General features: G+C 38.5%; 1 long non-coding RNA gene across 1 annotated transcript in view; it reads right to left on the minus strand.

Annotated features, from left to right (window-relative positions):
• Window positions 1–397: 397 nt before the first annotated feature.
• The window catches only part of LOC111524441, a 106,440-nt gene continuing 87,544 nt past the window's right edge, over window positions 398–19,293 (minus strand). The window contains exons 2-3 of the long non-coding RNA XR_002725790.2: window positions 1,423–1,569; window positions 398–575 (exon numbers count right to left, since the gene is read on the minus strand). This is a non-coding gene — a long non-coding RNA (uncharacterized LOC111524441). The remainder of the gene's footprint in view (window positions 576–1,422; window positions 1,570–19,293) is intronic.

Raw genomic sequence — 19,293 nt, forward strand, 5'->3', positions numbered from 1 at the left:
CTGTTTCATTAACTTCCTCAGCTGAAACTACAGTTGAGTTAAAGGAAAGGTGATCAGTAAAATACCTAAAACGTTAATTTAAAAAATACTTGTGATATCGTTTCTCTTTTTGACCCATCCTTAAATTTAAGTTCTTTTTTAATAGATTGGAAACAAGGGATTTATTTTTAACTCTCAATCTGTTGTCATTATGCTGAGGGTAAATAAATGAGGGCAATGGTCAAAATGAAAATAATCTCATAGAGAAACAGACAGAGATGGAGAGAGAATGTGCCTTTAAGTCACCAGAGAGGCCATAGAGGTAGAAAGAATATAAGACAAACATATAGTCAGGTCCTAACCTTAGGGGAGGGAGAGTTATGTGTGGCTTGATGGGGCAAGCACACTTACCTGCTCTAAGAGTCACATATTGCTTTTTTACCGCTTCCTCTAATGTCTTTTCATCATGGTCTTAACATTGTCTTATAAACTGCTCTATCTACTGCTCACCTCTTCACTTCTAGTCTTCTGACAACCTGCGGGGAGAGGGCAAAAATGACTTGGGATGGGAGAGATGGGCTGAGAATGATGGAATCCTGGAGAATATTCACTGTAAGAATATTCACTGCGAGAAGTCAATGGACCGCTGCAGCTCTTTATTTGCATAATGAGGTTATTCCCCTGGATACCCCAAGGTTACTTCCAGGTCTAACATTTGACATTTTCATCTCTTTTGGTCAAAGATATGACACTGCCTGGGGAAATTAAGTGTCCTATGACATTAACTTAACATTAAGTAGTAGAAATTAACAAAGATATCACTGTTACAAAGATATATTACATTGTTACAAATATATATATAGCAAAGATATATTAATAAAGATACCATTCTCTGTTAATGTTCTACAGGAATCTCTTCCTTCCAGTGTATTTATATTGTAAAATGGTTCTGATGTCTCCTGGCAGCAATGCAGAACTACAATGTAAAGGGATGGGGATGTGGAGGTCAGTGGGGAAATGTATAGATTGTAGTATCCAGTGTTTTCAAATCATCTGTCTATATATGAAAACTGAGAATCAATCTGTAAATGTTCAAGTATGGATGGTTGTTTTATATTAAAAAAATAGTTCTAACTTTAATACACCTAAGACGTTTTCCTGGAAAATTTTCTAATTTAGCATGATGAAAAGAATGACTGGTTTTTAAAGTGCAGTTGAACAGGCAAATTCCCTTTATAAGAAAATAACACATAAATGCAAGGATTACAACTCTGAAACTGCTTGAAATCTTTTCTACCAGCAAACATTGAAATTTGTATCTATTTATATTACCTTCTTTCAACAAATGCTTTAACCTTAGCATGTTATAGCCCCTTCCTTTATATCCTCCTAAGCAAAAACTAATTTTGTGACAAACATTTAGTGAAATATGATTCATCTCACCTATTTCATTCTATCCATATGGCTTCTAAGTCTTGAGAGTACAGGTGGAAATTGTCCATAGCAAATTGTTCTTGTCATAGTTTCCCGAATATTTCAGTATTCAATTAACCATAGTTTAAATTAGTCAGAACATCCAGGAAATGAACACTGGTGAGGTTGAATGAGGCAGAAAATTTGATTGTGTTATACATGAAATTCAGCTATTCAGTGAAATTCTCCAATTGTGGTAATTCTGCTGTCCTGATTACAATTATTTCATCTATGTGGTGCATATATATTTTAATCTTCTCCTGACACCGTCTGTTGTTATAAATGAATTTGTCTTCCCAGCTATTCACAGATGCATTTGCATTATTGAGGTCATGTCTGACTATAGGTCTTGGTTCCATGATTTAAACAATACTTAATCTTACCTCCTGGGATTATTTTTGCATCAGATGATAATTGATTGGAAATCCACTGACAAATAATAAAGATATCATTTTCTGTCAATGAACTTGACAAAGGACGGTTCATGCCCTTATATTTTAAAAAGAAACATTTCTTGACCTTGAATACAGGACTAAAATAACCTTATATCACAAAACATTCACAATAGAATGGTAGTTAAGCTTAACAGTTTTCTGGCAAAAGCCCTTCTAGGTACGTTCAGAATTCCTGTAAAATCGGGTTCTAAACATGTTTTCAGTCCATGTGGCCCTGACCTCTGGAAGTTAGTCCATTTACAGTCTACATCCAAATTTTCTTTTATAGTTTCCTTCCTTCCTTTCTTCCTCCCTCCCTCTCTTCTTCCTTTCTTTAGTTCCTTAATGTATTTCTTTGTTCTTTTTTTTCCTCCATGGTGTCTAGTTGCTTTTTCCAATTTCCATTGTTAAGGCTGGGATTCCATAGGAAATAAAGGTGAAATGAAGTAAAAAATTGCGCCTTGGGGGAGTACAGAGAAGATGTGGGAGCAGTGACATACTTTTTAGTGTCTCCTTTTAATTTCTCCCCATTTATGCTTATTTTATTCTTTTCAAATTTTTTAAAGTTTATTATTATTTTTAGAGATGGACTCTCACTATATTGACCCAGCTGGCTTCAGACTCCTAGGCTCAAGTGATCCTCCTGCCTCAGCCTTCTATGTAGGTGTGCACCACCTAGCCTGGCTATTTTTGTTGTCTCTTTCACTCAATTTATACAACAAAACCTGAGACAAGTAGTTTTGATTTATTTTTCAGTTCTTAAGCAGCTATTATGTAAAGATAGCTAAAATTTTCTTCAAAAAGAAAAAACTGCCTTCCATTTTTATTTTTATGGAAATTTTGAAAAGCTTAAAAACACTTCTGTTGAAGAGAACTGACATCCTATAAGCATGAGGCCTCAAGTCAATACCTAGAGGTTCCCAGTACTAGTCCAAACTCCATTACTGATGGCATCATGGCAAGGTTTTGAAAATCACTTATTTTCTTAGCATTTTCCCCTAAATCAGGGACAATGATAACATCCTCTCCACAAAAGTACAAGGTAATCTATCAAGGATTGACTCTCTCAAAACATAAATCCCGGAAGGCAGGCAAGATGGCCGAATGGAAACAGCTCCAGTCTACAGTTCCCAGCGAGATTAATGCAAAAGGCAGGCGATTTCTGCATTTCCATCTGAGGTACCCAGTTAATCTCATTGGGACTGGTTAGACAGTGGGTGTAGCCCACGGAGGGCGAGCTGAAGCAGGGTGGGGCGTTGCCTCACCCAGGAAGCATATGGGGTCAGGGAACTCCCTCCCCTAGCCAAGGGAAGCTCTGAGGGACTGTGCCATGAGGAACGGTGCACTTTGGCCCAGAGACTATGCTTTTCCACAGTCTTTCCAACCGGTAGACCAGGAGATTCCCTCCGGTACCTACACCACAAGGGACCTGGGTTTCAAGCACAAAACCAAGCGGCCACTTGGGCAGACGCTGAGCTAGTTGCAGGGTTGTTTGTTTGTTTGTTTGTTTGTTTTCCATACCCCAGTGGCACCTGGAATGTCAGTGAGAGAACTGTTCACTCCCCTGGAAAGGGGGCTGAAGCCAGGGAGCCAAGTGGTCTCGCTCAGCGGATCCCACCCCCACAGAGCCCAGCAAGTTAAGATCCATTGGCTTGAAATTCTCATTGCCAGCACAGCAGTCTGAAGTTGACCTGGGACACTCGAGCTTGGTTGGGGGAGGGGCATCTGCCATTACTGAGGTGTGAGTACGTGGTTTTACCCTCAAAGTTGTAAACAAAGCTGCCAGGAAGTTCGAACTTGGAGAGGCCCACGGCAGCTCTGCAAAGCTGCTGTAGCGAGACTCCCTCTCTGGATTCCTCCTCTCTGGGCAGGGCATCGCTGAAAGAAAGGCAGCGGCCCAAATCAGGGGCTTATAGATAAAACCCTCATAACCCTGGGACAGAGCACCCGGGGGAAGGGGCGGCTGTGGCTACAGCCTCAGCGTACTTAAATGCCCTTGCCTGATGGCTCTGAAGAGAGCAGCGGATCTTCCAGCACAGTGTAGAAGTTCTGCTAAGGGTCAGACTGCCTCCTCAAATGGGTCCCTGACCCCAATGTCTCCTGACTGGGAGATACCTCCCAGCAGGGGCCAATAGACACCTCATACAGGAAAGCTCCAGCTGCCATCTGGTAGATGCCCCTCTGGGATGAAGCTTCCAGAGGAAGGAACAGACAGCAATCTTTACTGTTCTTCAGCCACTACTGGAGATACCCAGGCAAACTGGGCCTGAAGTGGACCTCCAGCAAACTCCAGCAGAACTGCAGCAGAGTGACCTGTTGGAAGGAAAACTAACGAATAGAAAGAAATAGCATCAACATCAACACAAAGGATGTCCAGACACAGAAAACCCCATCCAAAGGTCACCAGCATCAAAGACCAAAGGTAGATAAATCCACAAAGATGAGGAAAAACCAGTGCAAAAAGCCTGAAAATTTCTAACACCAGAATGCCTCATCTCCTCCAAAGGATCACAACTCCTCACCAGCAAGGGAACAAAACCAGACAGAGAATGAGTTTGACAAATTGACAGAAATAGGCTTCAGAAGGTGGGTAATAACAAACTCCTCCAAACTAAAGGAGCATGTTCTAACCCAATGCAACGAAGCTAAGAACCTTGAAAAGAGGTTAGACGAATTGCTAACTAGAATAACCAGTTTAGAGAAGAACATAAATGACCTGATGGAGCTGAAAAACACAGCACGAGAACTTCATGAAGCATACTCAAGTATCAATAGCTGAATCAATCAAGTAGAAGAAAGATATCAGAGATTAAAGATCAACTTAATGAAATAAAGCATGAAGACAAAATTAGAGAAAAAATAAAAAGAAATGAACAAAGCCTCCAAGAAATATGGGATTATGTGAAAAGACCAAATCTACATTTGATTGGTGTACCTGAAAGTGACAGGGAAAATGAAACCAAGTTGGAACACACGCTTCAGGATATTATCCAGGAGAACTCCCCCAACCTAGCAAGGTAAGCCAACATTCAAATTCAGGAAATACAGAGAACACCACAAAGATACTCTTCAAGAAGAGCAGTCCCAAGACACATAATTGTCACATTCACCAATGTTGAAATGGAGGAAAAAATGTTAAGGGCAGCCAGAGAGAAAGGTCGGGTTACCCACAAAGGGAAGCCTGTCAGACTAAAAAGCGGATTTCTTGGCAGAAACCCTACAAACCAGAAGAGAGTGGGGGCCAATATTCAACATTCTTAAAATAATTTTCAACCCAGAATTTCATATCCAGCCAAACTAAGCTTCATAAATAAAGGAGAAATAAAATCCTTTACAGACAAGCAAATGCTGAGGGATTTTGTCACCACCAGGTCTGCCTTATAAGAACTCCTGAAGGAAGCACAAAACAAGATAAGGAACAACAGATACCAGCCACTGCAAAAACATACCAAATTGTAAAGACCATCAACACTGTGAAGAAACTGCATCAATTAATGGGCAAAATAACCAGCTAGCATCATAATGACAGGATCAGATTCACATATAACAATATTAACCTTAAATGTAAATGGGCTAAATGCTCGAACTAAAAGACACAGACTGGCAAATTGGATAAAGAGTCAAGACCCATCAGTGTACTGTATTCGGGAGACCCATCACACGTGCAAAGACACACATAGGCTCAAAATAAAGGGATGGACTAATGTTTACCAAGCAAATGGAAAGCAAAACAAACAAACAAACAAAAAAAAAAACAAAAAAACAGGGCTTGCAATCCTAGTCTCTGATAAAACAGACTTTAAACCAACAAAGATAAGATCAAAAGAGACAAAGAAGAGCATTACATAATGGTAAAGGGATGAATTCAACAAGAAGAGCTAACTATCCTAAATATACATGCATCCAATACAGGAGCACCCAGATTCATAAAACAAGTCCTGAGAAACCTACAAAAAGACTTAGACACCCACACAATAATAGTGGGAGACTAATCAATGAGACGGAAAATTAACAAGGATATTCAGGACTTTAACTCAACTCTGGACTAGGCAGAACTAACAGACATCTACAGAACTCGCCACCCCAAATCAACAGAATATACATTCTTCTCAGCACCACATTGCACTTACTCTAAAATTGACCACATAATTGGAAGTAAAACACTCCTCAGCAAATGCAAAAGAATGGAAATTATAACAAACAGAGTCTCAGACCACAGTGTAATCAAATTAGAGCTCAGGATTAAGAAACTCACTCAAAACCTCACAACTATATGGAAACTGAACAAACTGCTCCTGAATGACTACTGGGTAAATGAGGAAATTAAGGCAGACATAAATAAGTTATTTGAAACCAATAAGAACAAAGACACAACGTCCCAGAATCTCTGGGACACAGCTAAAGCAGTGTTTAGGGGAAATTTGTAGCACTAAATGCCCACAAGAGAAAGCAGGAAAGATCTAAAATCAACACCCTAACATCACAATTAAAAGAACTAGAGAAGCAAAAGCAAACAAATTCAAAAGCTAGCAGAAGACAAGAAATAATAAAATCACAGCAGAACTGAAGGGGATAGAGACACAAAAAACCCTTCAAAAAAAGAATCCAGGAGCTGGTTTTTTGAAAAGATCAACAAAATAGACCGCTAACCACACTAATAAAAGAAGAATCAAATAGATGCAATAAAAAATGATAAAGGGGATATCACCACTGATCCCACAGAAAAAGAAACTACCATCAGAGAATACTATAAACACCTCTGTGCAAATAAACTAGAAAAACCTGTAAGAAATGGATAAATTCCTGGACAGATACACCCTCCCAAGTCTAAACCAGGAAGAAGTTGAATCCCTGAATAGACCAGTAACAAGTTCTGAAATTGAGGCAGTAATTAATATCCTACCAACCAAAAAACTTTGAGGACTAGATGGATTCACGGCCAAATTCTACCAGAGGAACAAGGAGATGCTGGTACCATTCCTTCTGAAACTATTCCAAACAAAAGAAAAAGAGGGAATCCTTTCTAACTCATTTTATGAAGCCAGCATCCTGAGACCAAAACTTGGCAGAGATACAACCAAAAACGAAAATTTCAGTCCAATATCCCTGATGAACATCAATGCAAAAATCCTCAATAAAACCCTGGCAAACCGAATCCAGCAGCATATCAAAAAGCTTTTCCATGATCAAGTCAGCTTCATGACTTGGGATGCAAGGCTGGTTCAACATATGCAAATCAATAAATGTAATCCATCACATAAATAGAACCAATGACAAAAATCACATGATTATCTCAATAGATGCAGGAAAGACCTTTGATAGAATTCAATACCCCTTCATGCTAAAAACTCTCAATGAACTAGGTATTGATGGAATGCATCTCAAAATAATAAGAGCTTTTATGAAAAACCCACAGCCAATATCATACTGAATGGGCAAAAACTGGAAGCATTCCCTTTGAAAACTGACACAAGACAAGGATGCCCTCTCTCACCACTCCTATTCAACATAGTATTGGAAATTCTGGCCAGGGCAATCAGGCAAGAAAAAGAAATAAAGCATATTCAGATAGGAAAAGAGGAAGTCAAATTGTCTCTGTTTGCAGATGACAAGATTGTATATTTAGAAAACCCCATCATCTCAGCCCAAAATCTCCTTAAGCTGATAAGCAACTTCAGCAAAGTCTCAGGATACAAAATCAATGTGCAAAAATTACAAGCATTTCTATACACCAACAATAGAAAAGCCAAATCATGAGTGAACTCCCATTCACAATTGCTACAAAGAGAATAAAACACCTAGGAATCCAACTTACAAGGGATGTGAAGGACCTCTTCAAGGAGAGCTACAAACCCCTGCTCAAGGAAATCAGGACACAAACAAATGGAAAAACATTCCATGCTCATGGATAAGAAGAATCAATATCGTGAAAATGGCCATATTGCCCAAAGTAATTTATAGATTGATGCTATCCTCATCAAGCTACCATTGACATTCTTCACAGAATTAGAAAAAGCTACTTTAAATTTCAAAAAAAGAGCTCACATAGCCAAGACAATCCTAAGCAAAAAGAACAAAGCTGGAGGCATCATGCTACCTGACTTCAAACTATACTACAAGGTTACAGTAACCAAAACAGCATCGTACTGGTACCAAAACAGATATATAGACCAATGGAACAGAACAGAGGCCTCAGAAATAATACCATACATCTACAACCATCTGATCTTTGATAAACCTGATAAAAACAAGCAATGGGGAAAGGATTCTCTATTTAATAAATGGTGTTGGGAAAACTGGCTAGCCATATGCAGAAAACTGAAACTGAACTCCTTCCTTCCACCTTATGCAAAAATTAACTCAAGATGAATTAAAGATGTAAACTTAGGACCTAAAACCATAAAAATGCTAGAAGAAAACCTAGGCAATACCATTCAGGACATAGGCATGAGCAAAGACTTCATGACCAAAACACCAAAAGCAATGGCAATAAAAGCCAAAATTGACAAATGGGATGTAATTAAAGAGCTTCTGCACAGCAAAAGAAACTATCACCAGAGTAAACAGGCAACCTACAGAATGGGAGAAAATTTTTTCTTTTTTTTTTCTTTATTTTTATTTTTATTTTTTATTGTTATACTTTAAGTTCTAGGGTACATGTGCATAACGTGCAGGTTTGTTACATATGTATACTTGTGCCATGTTGGTGTGCTGCACCCATCAACTCGTCAGCACCCATCAATTCGTCATTTATATCAGGTATAACTCCCAATGCAATCCCTCTCCCCTCCCCCCCCCATGATAGGCCCCGATGTGTGATGTTCCCCTTCCTGAGTCCAAGTGATCTCATTGTTCCGTTCCCACCTATGAGTGAGACCATGCGGTGTTTGGTTTTCTCTTCTTGTGATAGTTTGCTAAGAATGATGGTTTCCAGCTGCATCCATGTCCCTACAAAGGACGCAAACTCATCCTTTTTTATGGCTGCATAGTATTCCATGGTGTGTATGTGCCACATTTTCTTAATCCAGTCTGTCACTGATGGACATTTGGGTTGATTCCAAGTCTTTGCTATTGTGAATAGTGCCGCAGTAAACATACGTGTGCATGTGTCTTTATAGCAGCATGCCTTACAATCCTTTGGGTATATCCCCAGTAATGGGATGGCTGGGTCAAATGGTATTTCTAGTTCTAGATCCTTGAGGAATCGCCACACTGTTTTCCACAATGGTTGAACTAGTTTACAATCCCACCAACAGTGTAAAAGTGTTCCTATTTCTCCACATCCTCTCCAGCACCTGTTGTTTCCTGACTTTTTAATGATTGCCATTCTAACTGGTGTGAGATTTTGATTTGCATTTCTCTGATGGCCAGTGATGATGAGCATTTTTTCATGTGTCTGTTGGCTGTATGAATGTCTTCTTTTGAGAAATGTCTGTTCATATCCTTTCCCCACTTTTTGATGGGGTTGTTTTTTTCTTGTAAATTTGTTTGAGTTCTTTGTAGATTCTGGAAATTAGCCCTTTGTCAGATGAGTAGATTGCAAAAATTTTCTCCCATTCTGTAGGTTGCCTGTTCACTCTGATGGTAGTTTCTTTTGCTGTGCAGAAGCTCTTTAGTTTAATCATATCCCATTTGTCAATTTTGGCTTTTGCTGCCGTTGCTTTTGGTGTTTGAGACATGAAGTCCTTGCCCATGCCTATGTCCTGATTGGTATTACCTAGGTTTTCTTCTAGGGTTTTTATGGTATTAGGTCTAACATTTAAGTCTCTAATCCATCTTGAATTAATCTTCGTATAAGGAGTAAGGAAAGGATCCAGTTTCAGCTTTCTACTTATGGCTCGCCAATTTTCCCAGCACCATTTATTAAATAGGGAATCCTTTCCCCATTTCTTGTTTCTTTCAGGTTTGTCAAAGATCAGATGGCTGTAGATGTGTGGTATTATTTCTGAGGACTCTGTTCTGTTCCATTGGTCTATATCTCTGTTTTGGTACCAGTACCATGCTGTTTTGGTTACTGTAGCCTTGTAGTATAGTTTGAAGTCAGATAGCGTGACGCCTCCGGCTTTGTTCTTTTGACTTAGGATTGTCTTGGCAATGCGGGGTCTCTTTTGGTTCCATATGAACTTTAAAGCCGTTTTTTCCAATTCTGTGAAGAAACTCATTGGTAGCTTGATGGGGATGGCATTGAATCTATAAATAACCTTGGGCAGTATGGCCATTTTCACGATATTGATTCTTCCTATCCATGAGCATGGTATGTTCTTCCATTTGTTAGTGTCCTCTTTTATTTCACTGAGCAGTGGTTTGTAGTTCTCCTTGAAGAGGTCCTTCACATCCCTTGTAAGTTGGATTCCTAGGTATTTTATTCTCTCTGAAGCAATTGTGAATGGAAGTTCATTCATGATTTGGCTCTCTGTTGTTCTGTTACTGGTGTATAAGAATGCTTGTGATTTTTGCACATTAATTTTGTATCCTGAGACTTTGCTGAAGTTGCTTATCAGCTTAAGGAGATTTTGGGCTGAGACAATGGGGTTTTCTAAATATACAATCATGTCATCTGCAAACAGGGACAATTTGACTTCTTCTTTTCCTAACTGGATAGCCTTTATTTCTTTCTCTTGCCTAATTGCCCTAGCCAGAACTTCCAACACTATGTTGAATAGGAGTGGTGAGAGAGGGCATCCCTGTCTTGTGCCAGTTTTCAAAGGGAATTTTTCCAGTTTTTGCCCATTCAGTATGATATTGGCTGTGGGTTTGTCATAAATAGCTCTTATTGTTTTGAGGTACGTTCCATCAATACCGAATTTATTGAGCGTTTTTAGCATGAAGGGCTGTTGAATTTTGTCAAAAGCCTTTTCTGCATCTCTTGAGATAATCATGTGGTTCTTGTCTTTGGTTCTGTTTATATGCTGGATTACGTTTATTGATTTGCATATGTTGAACCAGCCTTGCATCCCAGGGATGAAGCCCACTTGATCATGGTGGATAAGCTTTTTGATGTGCTGCTGAATCCGTTTTGCCAGTATTTTATTGAGGGTTTTTGCATCGATGTTCATCAGGGATATTGGTCTAAAATTTTCTTTTTTTGTTGTGTCTCTGCCAGGCTTTGGTATCAGGATGATGTTGGCCTCATAAAATGAGTTAGGGAGGATTCCCTCTTTTTCAATTGATTGGAATAGTTTCAGAAGGAATGGTACCAGCTCCTCTTTGTACCTCTGGTAGAATTCAGCTGTGAATCCATCTGGTCCTGGACTTTCTTTGGTTGGTAGGCTATTAATTATTGCCTCAATTTCAGAGGCTGCTATTGGTCTATTCAGGGATTCAACTTCTTCCTGGTTTAGTCTTGGGAGAGTGTAAGTGTCCAGGAAATTATCCATTTCTTCTAGATTGAGAAAATTTTTTCAATCTATCCATCTGACATAGGGCTAATATTCAGAATCTAAAAAGAACTTAAATTTACAAGAAAAAACAACCCTATCAAAAAGTGAGTTAGGGATATAAAAGCTCTCAAAAGAAGACATTTATGCCGCCAACAAACATGAAAAAGAGCTCATCATCACCGGTCATTAGAGAAATGCAAATCAAAACCACAATGAGATACCATCTTCAGTTAGAATGGCAATCATTAAAAAAATCAGGAAACAACAGATGCTGGAGAGGATATGGAGAAATAGGAAAGTTTTTACACCATTGGTGGGAGTGTCAATGAGTTCAACCAGTGTGGGAGACAGTGTGGTGATTCCTCAAGGAGCTAGAACCAGAAATACCATTTGATCCAGCAATCCTATTACTGGGTTTATACCAAAAGGATTATAAATCATTCTACTATAAAGACACGTGTACACATATGTTTATTGCGGCATTGTTCACAATAGCAAAGACTTGGAACCAACCCAAATGCCCATCAATGATAGACTGGATAAAGAAAATGTGGCACATATACACCATGGACTACTATGCAGCAATAAAAAAGAAAGTTCATGTCCTTTGCAGGGCCATGGATGAAGCTGAAAACCATCATTCTCAGCAAACTAACACAGGAACAGAAAACCAAACACTGCATGTTCCTACTCATAAGTGGGAGCTGAACAATGAGAACACATGGACACAGGGTGGGAAACATCACACACTGGGGCCTGTCAAGGGGTGGGGGGCTAGGGGAGAGATATCATTAGGAGAAATACCTAATATAGCTGCCGGGTTGATGGGTGCAACAAACCTGCACATTCTGCACATGTATCCCAGAACTTAAAGTATAATTAGAAAAAGAAAAAAGAATGAATGAAGATGAATGATAAGTAACAATGTCAACAGATTTTATTCTTTTTGGTGATAAAGTAAATGTACCCATGCTCTCTAAGGCACACCGTTTGATCCAGGAGGAAGGCAAAAAGCATTCTAATCTTTCATCACAATGCCCTTCAGAAACATCAGTGTATGTGCATGCATATATTGTTATCTTTTGAAACTAATAAAAATCAGTCACTGAGGAAACATACAAACATCCATCAAAAGTAGAGTTGTTCTCAGTCTGCAATGCTCACCAAGAGCAGAGACATACGGTGATGTACAGAAACTTACCAAGCAGAACCCATAGACCATAGAGTCTTCACAAAAGCTAGAAAAACAAATTTTGGACAATGTGACATTTTACAAAACACATTCAAGTTGGTACTCTCATTAGGGGAAATGCCCATAAACCAAAACTTTCGTGCAGAGCATGATTTGGAAAGGACAGAGAATAGTAAGATATGATCTATTGGATGCAATAACGTTTCTGCTAACGTGAAAGTCCAGTCTACATTATTGAATGAACAATAATCCAAAGGAGAGCTGCATTTTATTAGGTTAAGAAAATGGAAATGACTTTGTGCTTTTCTCAATAAAATGTGAAATATATATATATATATATCCCTTTCACCAACAATTTGGTTATACTATCAAACTTAACCAACCACTAAAAGATGCTGCCAGCACAGCACAGGAGCATCCAAATCTTAGGATTATTTTGTGACACTGTATAGGACACAGAGAAAGAGAGGAAGAAATGTTCAGTCAAGCAAATTTAGCAAGATTTGGCAGACTCAATTGTGCAGATGGGCTGAAATTTGGTCTTCCATTATTACTATATCATTTACTCCTGTGTCATCTAAGGACACCCTTCTAATTAAGACTCTTATGCTACAAATGATTATAATTTAAAGGCTAGTATGTGTGTGTATAAAATAAGCTATTATATATGTGTATATATATAATATACTCTAATAAATACAAAATAAAGAGTGTATGCATTAAAGAACCACTTGTGAACTCTTGGGGCGTTGGGGTAGCAACCAGCTACTTATACATCTATAGTAGTTTGTATATCATCATCTAACTAGGTTTTCTTGATAAAGTTTTTACTGTGGAACCTCAAAATTGTTATTAAGGCTTTTTTCTATCTCGATTTCTTTTCCCTGATTTACATTAGGTATACAGATAAGGAAGAAAAATAATTCTCAGTCACTTAACTACCTTGGAGTTTCAATAGTGAATTCTTTGGGTTTTGAATGTTAGAATCTTTAATAATTAGGTAATTATAGCTCTTTGGCCATTTAATCTTCATCTTCTAAAGTTTAGTCATTGTCTTGCAAGAAGCTGTGCCTTTTTCCTGAGGTGTAATTTGTGCCATGAAAACTCACCTTAAAGGAGAAAAAGCTCCAGCAGAGAATATAATACTCATCAGGGCACTGTTTTCTCATTTATATGATATAAAAAACTAATTTGTGAATGCATGGGGCCAAGAAGGGAAGGTGTCACAGAAAAAAATTCCTTCATTTGGTGACTCAGTGTATTCAGATTGGGTCATCAAATGGTAATGTTGAAATTAGACATTTTACATAATAATTAAAATTATTTACAGACATCTCTACTTGGATAAAAGGGAACCCAATCCTAACATGTTTAAAATTGAACTTCCTAAGCTCCCTGCCCCCCCCCCCCCCCCCCCAGAGAGAGAGAGAGGAAAGAGAGGCCTCTACTCCTCTTGTGCTCCTGATTTCAACATAATGCACCACCTCCCTGACCACACAACCCCAGTCAGACCCTCATCACCTCTCACGTGACTGTTACCTCCTGACATTCTTGTCTTCCCTCTCCCCAACCCATCTTTCACACAGTTCCTAGAGTGATCTTTACTGTAATATTTAATGATATTTTCTAATCATAACAGTAATTTGGTTCATTGAAGTAAATTTGAAAAATACAACAAAAATCACAAAAATGAAAATCTCACTACTCATTGATATTCACTGTTAACATTTTGGTATCTTTTCAGCATGTTTGTGATATTGCATGCATAATTTTGGAGGGTATGTATTATATAACCTGTTTTTCAAAGTAAGTTTCATATTGAAGTAATAATGTACATAAGTTAACAGCTTCATTAATTTTTTCAAAGTGGGCCGGACGCGGTGGCTCAAGCCTGTAATCCCAGCACTTTGGGAGGCCGAGACGGGCAGATCACGAGGTCAGGAGATCGAGACCATCCTGGCTAACACGGTGAAACCCCGTCTCTACTAAAAAATACAAAAAACTAGCCGGGCGACCTGGCGGGCGCCTGTAGTCCCAGCTACTCAGGAGGCTGAGGCAGGAGAATGGCGGTAAGCCCGGGAGGCGGAGCTTGCAGTGAGCTGAGATCCGGCCACTGCACTCCAGCCTGGGCGACAGAGCGAGACTGCGTCTCAAAAAAAAAAAAAAAAAAAAAATTTTTTTCAAAGTGAACACCTGTGTGTAACTACCACCCAGATCACTCACCAGAAGCCCTCATTGTGTCCCCTCTCACTCCTTGAAGGTAACCACTATTCTAATGGCATTGACTGTTTGTGCTTGTGTTTTAATTTTACAGAATTATACACATTTTCTTTAGATTCTGTCTCCTTTCACTTAATATTGTAGCAGTAGTTTATTTATTTATTTTTTTCGAGACAGGGTATCACTATGTCACCCAGGCTGGAGTGCAGTGGCACCAACTCAACTCACTTGCAGGCTCGACCTCCCAGGCTCAAGTGACCATCCCACCTCAGCTTCCCAAGTAGCTGTGACCACAGGCATACACCACCACAACTGGCTAATTTTTGTGTTTTTTTGCAGAGACGGAGTCTTGACATGTTGCCCAGGCTGTTCAAACTCCAGGGTTCAAGCAATCTTCCCACCTTGGCCTCCCAAGGCACTGGAATTACAGGTGAGGCACCATGCCTGGCTTGTTTATTTTTATCATATAGTATTCCATGTACAAATGTAAGAAGATTTATTTATTCATTCCATTCTTACTATAATCTGAATGTTTCTACTATTATAAATTATACTGCTATGGACATTCTCGAATGTGTCTTCTGGTGCACATATAGATGCGTTTCTGTTGGGTGTAAACCTAGGAGTGAATTTTGAGAGTCAAAGAATACATGTTTTAGTTTTAATAGATACTGCCAAAGAATGTTCCAAAGTAGTTGTACAAATAATCTCCTAATAGTAGTATGTGAGAGTTTCTATTGCTTAACACTGTGGGTGTCAACATCGTGTCAACAGTATAGGTTTTTATTGTTTTGATTTCTAAATTTGCCATCCTGATGGATGCGTAGAGTTATGATTTGAATTTGTGATTCCCTCACGGCTAATGTTTTCATAGACTCAATGGCTATTTGGATATTGTTATAAACTAAATATTTGTGCCCCTGCCAAACTTTATATGTTGAAATCCTAACCTCCAATGTGACAGTATTAGGAGATAGAACTATTTGGGAGTAATTAGGTCAGGAGAGTGGAACCGTCATGAATGGGGTTAGTGCCTTTATAAGAAGAGATGAGAGATTATTTCTCTCTCTGCCATGTGAGGATACAATGAGGAGACAGCCACCTGCAAATCAAAGAGGACCACCACCAAGAACACAATCATGCTGGAATCCTAATCTTAGACTTCCAGCCTACAGAGCTGTGAGAAGTAAATGTGTATTGTTTGACCAACTAGTCTATGGTATGCTGCTATAGCAGTCCAAGCTGACTGAAACAGATGTCCTCTTTTGGAAGTGCCTGCTAAAAACTTGGGTTGTTTTTTTTTTTTCTTTTTATTTCTTTTTTTTTTTTCTTTCCATTTGAGATGGAGTCTTGCTCTGTTGCCCAGGCTGGAGTGCAGTGGCACCACCTCAGCTCACTGCAACCTCCACCTCCCGGATTCAAGCGATTCTCCTGCCTCAGCCTCCCAGGTAGCTGGAATTACAGGTGCCTGCCACCATTGGTAGAGAAAGGGTTTCACCATGTTGGCCAGGCTGGTCTCAAACTCCTGAACCTCAGGTGATCTGCCTGCCTTGACCTCCCAAAGTGCTGAGATTACAGGTGTGAGCCACTGTGCCTCGCATTTTTCTCTTTTTTTTTTTTTTTTTTTTTTTTTTAGTTCTCATATTCTGAATACAAGCCCTTTGACATAGGAGATCTTTTAAAATACTGAATATTAAGTTCTTATTTGTATTGTGAATATCTTTACCTATTCTGTGGTTGTACTTTCACTATTTTGATGTCTTTTTTTGATGGGATCTCATTATGTTGCCCAGGCTAGAGTGCAGTGGCTATTCACAAGTACAATTGTAGCACACAATAGCCTCAAATTCCTGGGCTCAAGCAATCCTCCCAACTCAGCCTCCTGAGTAGCTAGGACTAAAGGTGTGTGCTGCCATTCCTGGCTTCTCTTGATGTCTTTTGATGAACATAAGTTGTTTTTTTTTAATTTAATAAAGTCCAATGTATTCATTTTTTTAGCATTTTTTTACCTTCAAAAACTTGTCTTTCTCAAATCATGAAGATATATTTGCATGTAATATTGTAGAAATTCCATTATTTTACCTTTTATATTTATATCTAAAATCCACATAGAAGACTTATGGTTTCCACTCTGACATGTAAAGAGTTTGCAAGTCATCATTCCTGTCCTCACAACAAGAAGGCTGAAAATTTGAAAATCAACAATTCTTCTTAGATCCATCAGAGCACTGCAGTCATAAATCACAATGAAATGAAAAATCAATTTCATGAGTTTTCCCTCCAAGAAACCCACCAGATTATCACAGTGAACGTCTGAGAAAAATTCCCTCTTGCTTCCAGCAAAGACAGGTATAAAGCAATAATAATAAAGACAAGAGAAAAGTACCCACTTTGAAATATGCCCAGAGCATTCTGGTCTTCATTCTGTCCTCCGTAACAAAGGCTGTCTCTCAGGGAAACTACTACAGCCTTTCTGTCTGACCTGATGGAAGGTCAATTACCTAACTCCAGCCTCGGTTTCAGTCTCACATAAGCATAGGGGGGGAAAAGGCTAAGAAACTCTTCTAAAAGTCACCACCCAGGGAAGATAGCCCACCAAAGAGAAGAGAAAGGAGAGAGATATTTTAATCATAAAATAATATAAGATTAAAATAAGATAATACACCAGAACATCTAAGAACTCTGGGATATGACAAAAGGTATAACATACATATAATGGGAATACCAGGAGAAGAATGAGAGCAAGAGGCAAAAGAAATATTAGAAGTAATAACTTATCATAAATTTCCACAATTAATAAGAAACACCAAGCCAAAGATCAAGAAAGCTCAGAGAATACCAAGGAGAACAAATATCCAAAATTTAGGCATATGATATCCAAACTAGGAAACCAAAAACAAAACATCTTGAAAAAAGCCAGAGGGTGGGTGGGTAATACCTTATCTACAGAGGAACAAGGATAGAGTTATATTGGAACTCTCTTCAGAAACCATGCAAGCAAGAGGAGAGTAGAATGAAGTATTTAAAGTGTTGAAAGAAAAAGACCACCAACAGAGATTTCTATATCCAGTGAAAATATCCTTAAAAAGTGAAAAAAATTATAAAGGTTTTTCAGACAAACAAAAACTGAGGAAATTTGTCAGCAATAGATTTATTTGCCTTGCAAGAAATGTGAAAAGTTCTTCAGGGAGAAGGAAAATGATATAGGTGAGAAACTTGGATTTACATAAAGAAAGGAAGAGTGTTAAGGTAAAAAGGAAGGTTTTTTTTTTAAAAAAAAAAAACTGTCTTATTCATATCTTATGTAATATATAATTATTCAAAATAATAATAGCAACAACATATATAGCTTCCCAATAAATAGAATAAATGCACCAATGTTATAAGGAATGAGAAGAAATTGGGAAGATTCTGTTACAAGGTATGTGCACTTCCCATGAAGCTACATACTACTATTTGATAGTGTACTTACATTATTTGTAAATGTATATTGAAAACTCTAGGTCAAGGCCTAAAATTTTTTTAACTGATTTCTAAGAAAGGAGGGAAAATGGAATCATATAAAATGCTCAATTAAAATCAAAGAAGTTGGGGTTGGTTTGGGGATGATACTGTTCCACCTTAGATCAGGCACCAGGAGTTCAAGAACAGCCTGGGCAACATAGGGAGACCTCATCTCTACAAAAGTAAAACATGTATTTTTAAATATATATTATATAAAATTTATATATATTACATATATTTAAGTCCTATATACATGTATATATATGTATCTATATGACTTATATATATAGGACTTAAATATATATACATATTAGCCAGGCATGGTGGTATACACCTGTGGGCCCAGCTACTCAGGAGGCTGAAGTGGGAGGATCAGCCTAGGAGGCTGAGGCTGCAGTGAACCGAGATCATGCCACTGCACTCCAGCCTGGGTGACAGGGTGAGACTCTGTCTCAAAAAAAAAAAAAAAAAAAAAAAAGAATATATTTATATATTTCAAGAACTATAAAGTAATACCTTATAAAAGGTATAAAATCCATAACCTGGAGTGTCATCCCCCTTCCTACTTAATCTATAATCACAACAATAATTTTTCTTTTAAACTCAAAATTTTTATGAAAAGAAAACTGATCACTAGAACCATAGTAAACACTGATCCTAATTATTCTCAATGGTAGTCTAAAACATCTGTGATACACTTCTATATAAGTCAAAATAAATTTTATTTTCACTGAAAAATAAATCAAATCAAATCAAAGAAGTTAGAAAATGGGAAGATTTTTCAAAAGTGAAACAAATAGAAAACAATTTAAAATGTGGCAGATATTAATTCAACTGTATCAATAATCACTTTAGGGGGGCGGAGCAAGATGGCCGAATAGGAACAGCTTCAGTTTCCATCTCCCAGCGCGAGCGACACAGAAGACCGGCGATTTCTGCATTTTCAACTGAGGTACTGGGGTCATCTCACTCGGGAGTGCCAGACAATCGGTGCTGGTCAGCTGCTGCAGCCCGACCAGCGAGAGCTGAAGCAGGGCGAGGCATCGCCTCACCTGGGAAGCGCGAGGGGGAAGGGAGTCCCTTTTCCTAGCCAGGGGAACTGAGACACACA

This window comes from Piliocolobus tephrosceles, chromosome 6, assembly GCF_002776525.5.
Source record: "Piliocolobus tephrosceles isolate RC106 chromosome 6, ASM277652v3, whole genome shotgun sequence".
Lineage (NCBI taxonomy): Eukaryota > Metazoa > Chordata > Mammalia > Primates > Cercopithecidae > Piliocolobus > Piliocolobus tephrosceles.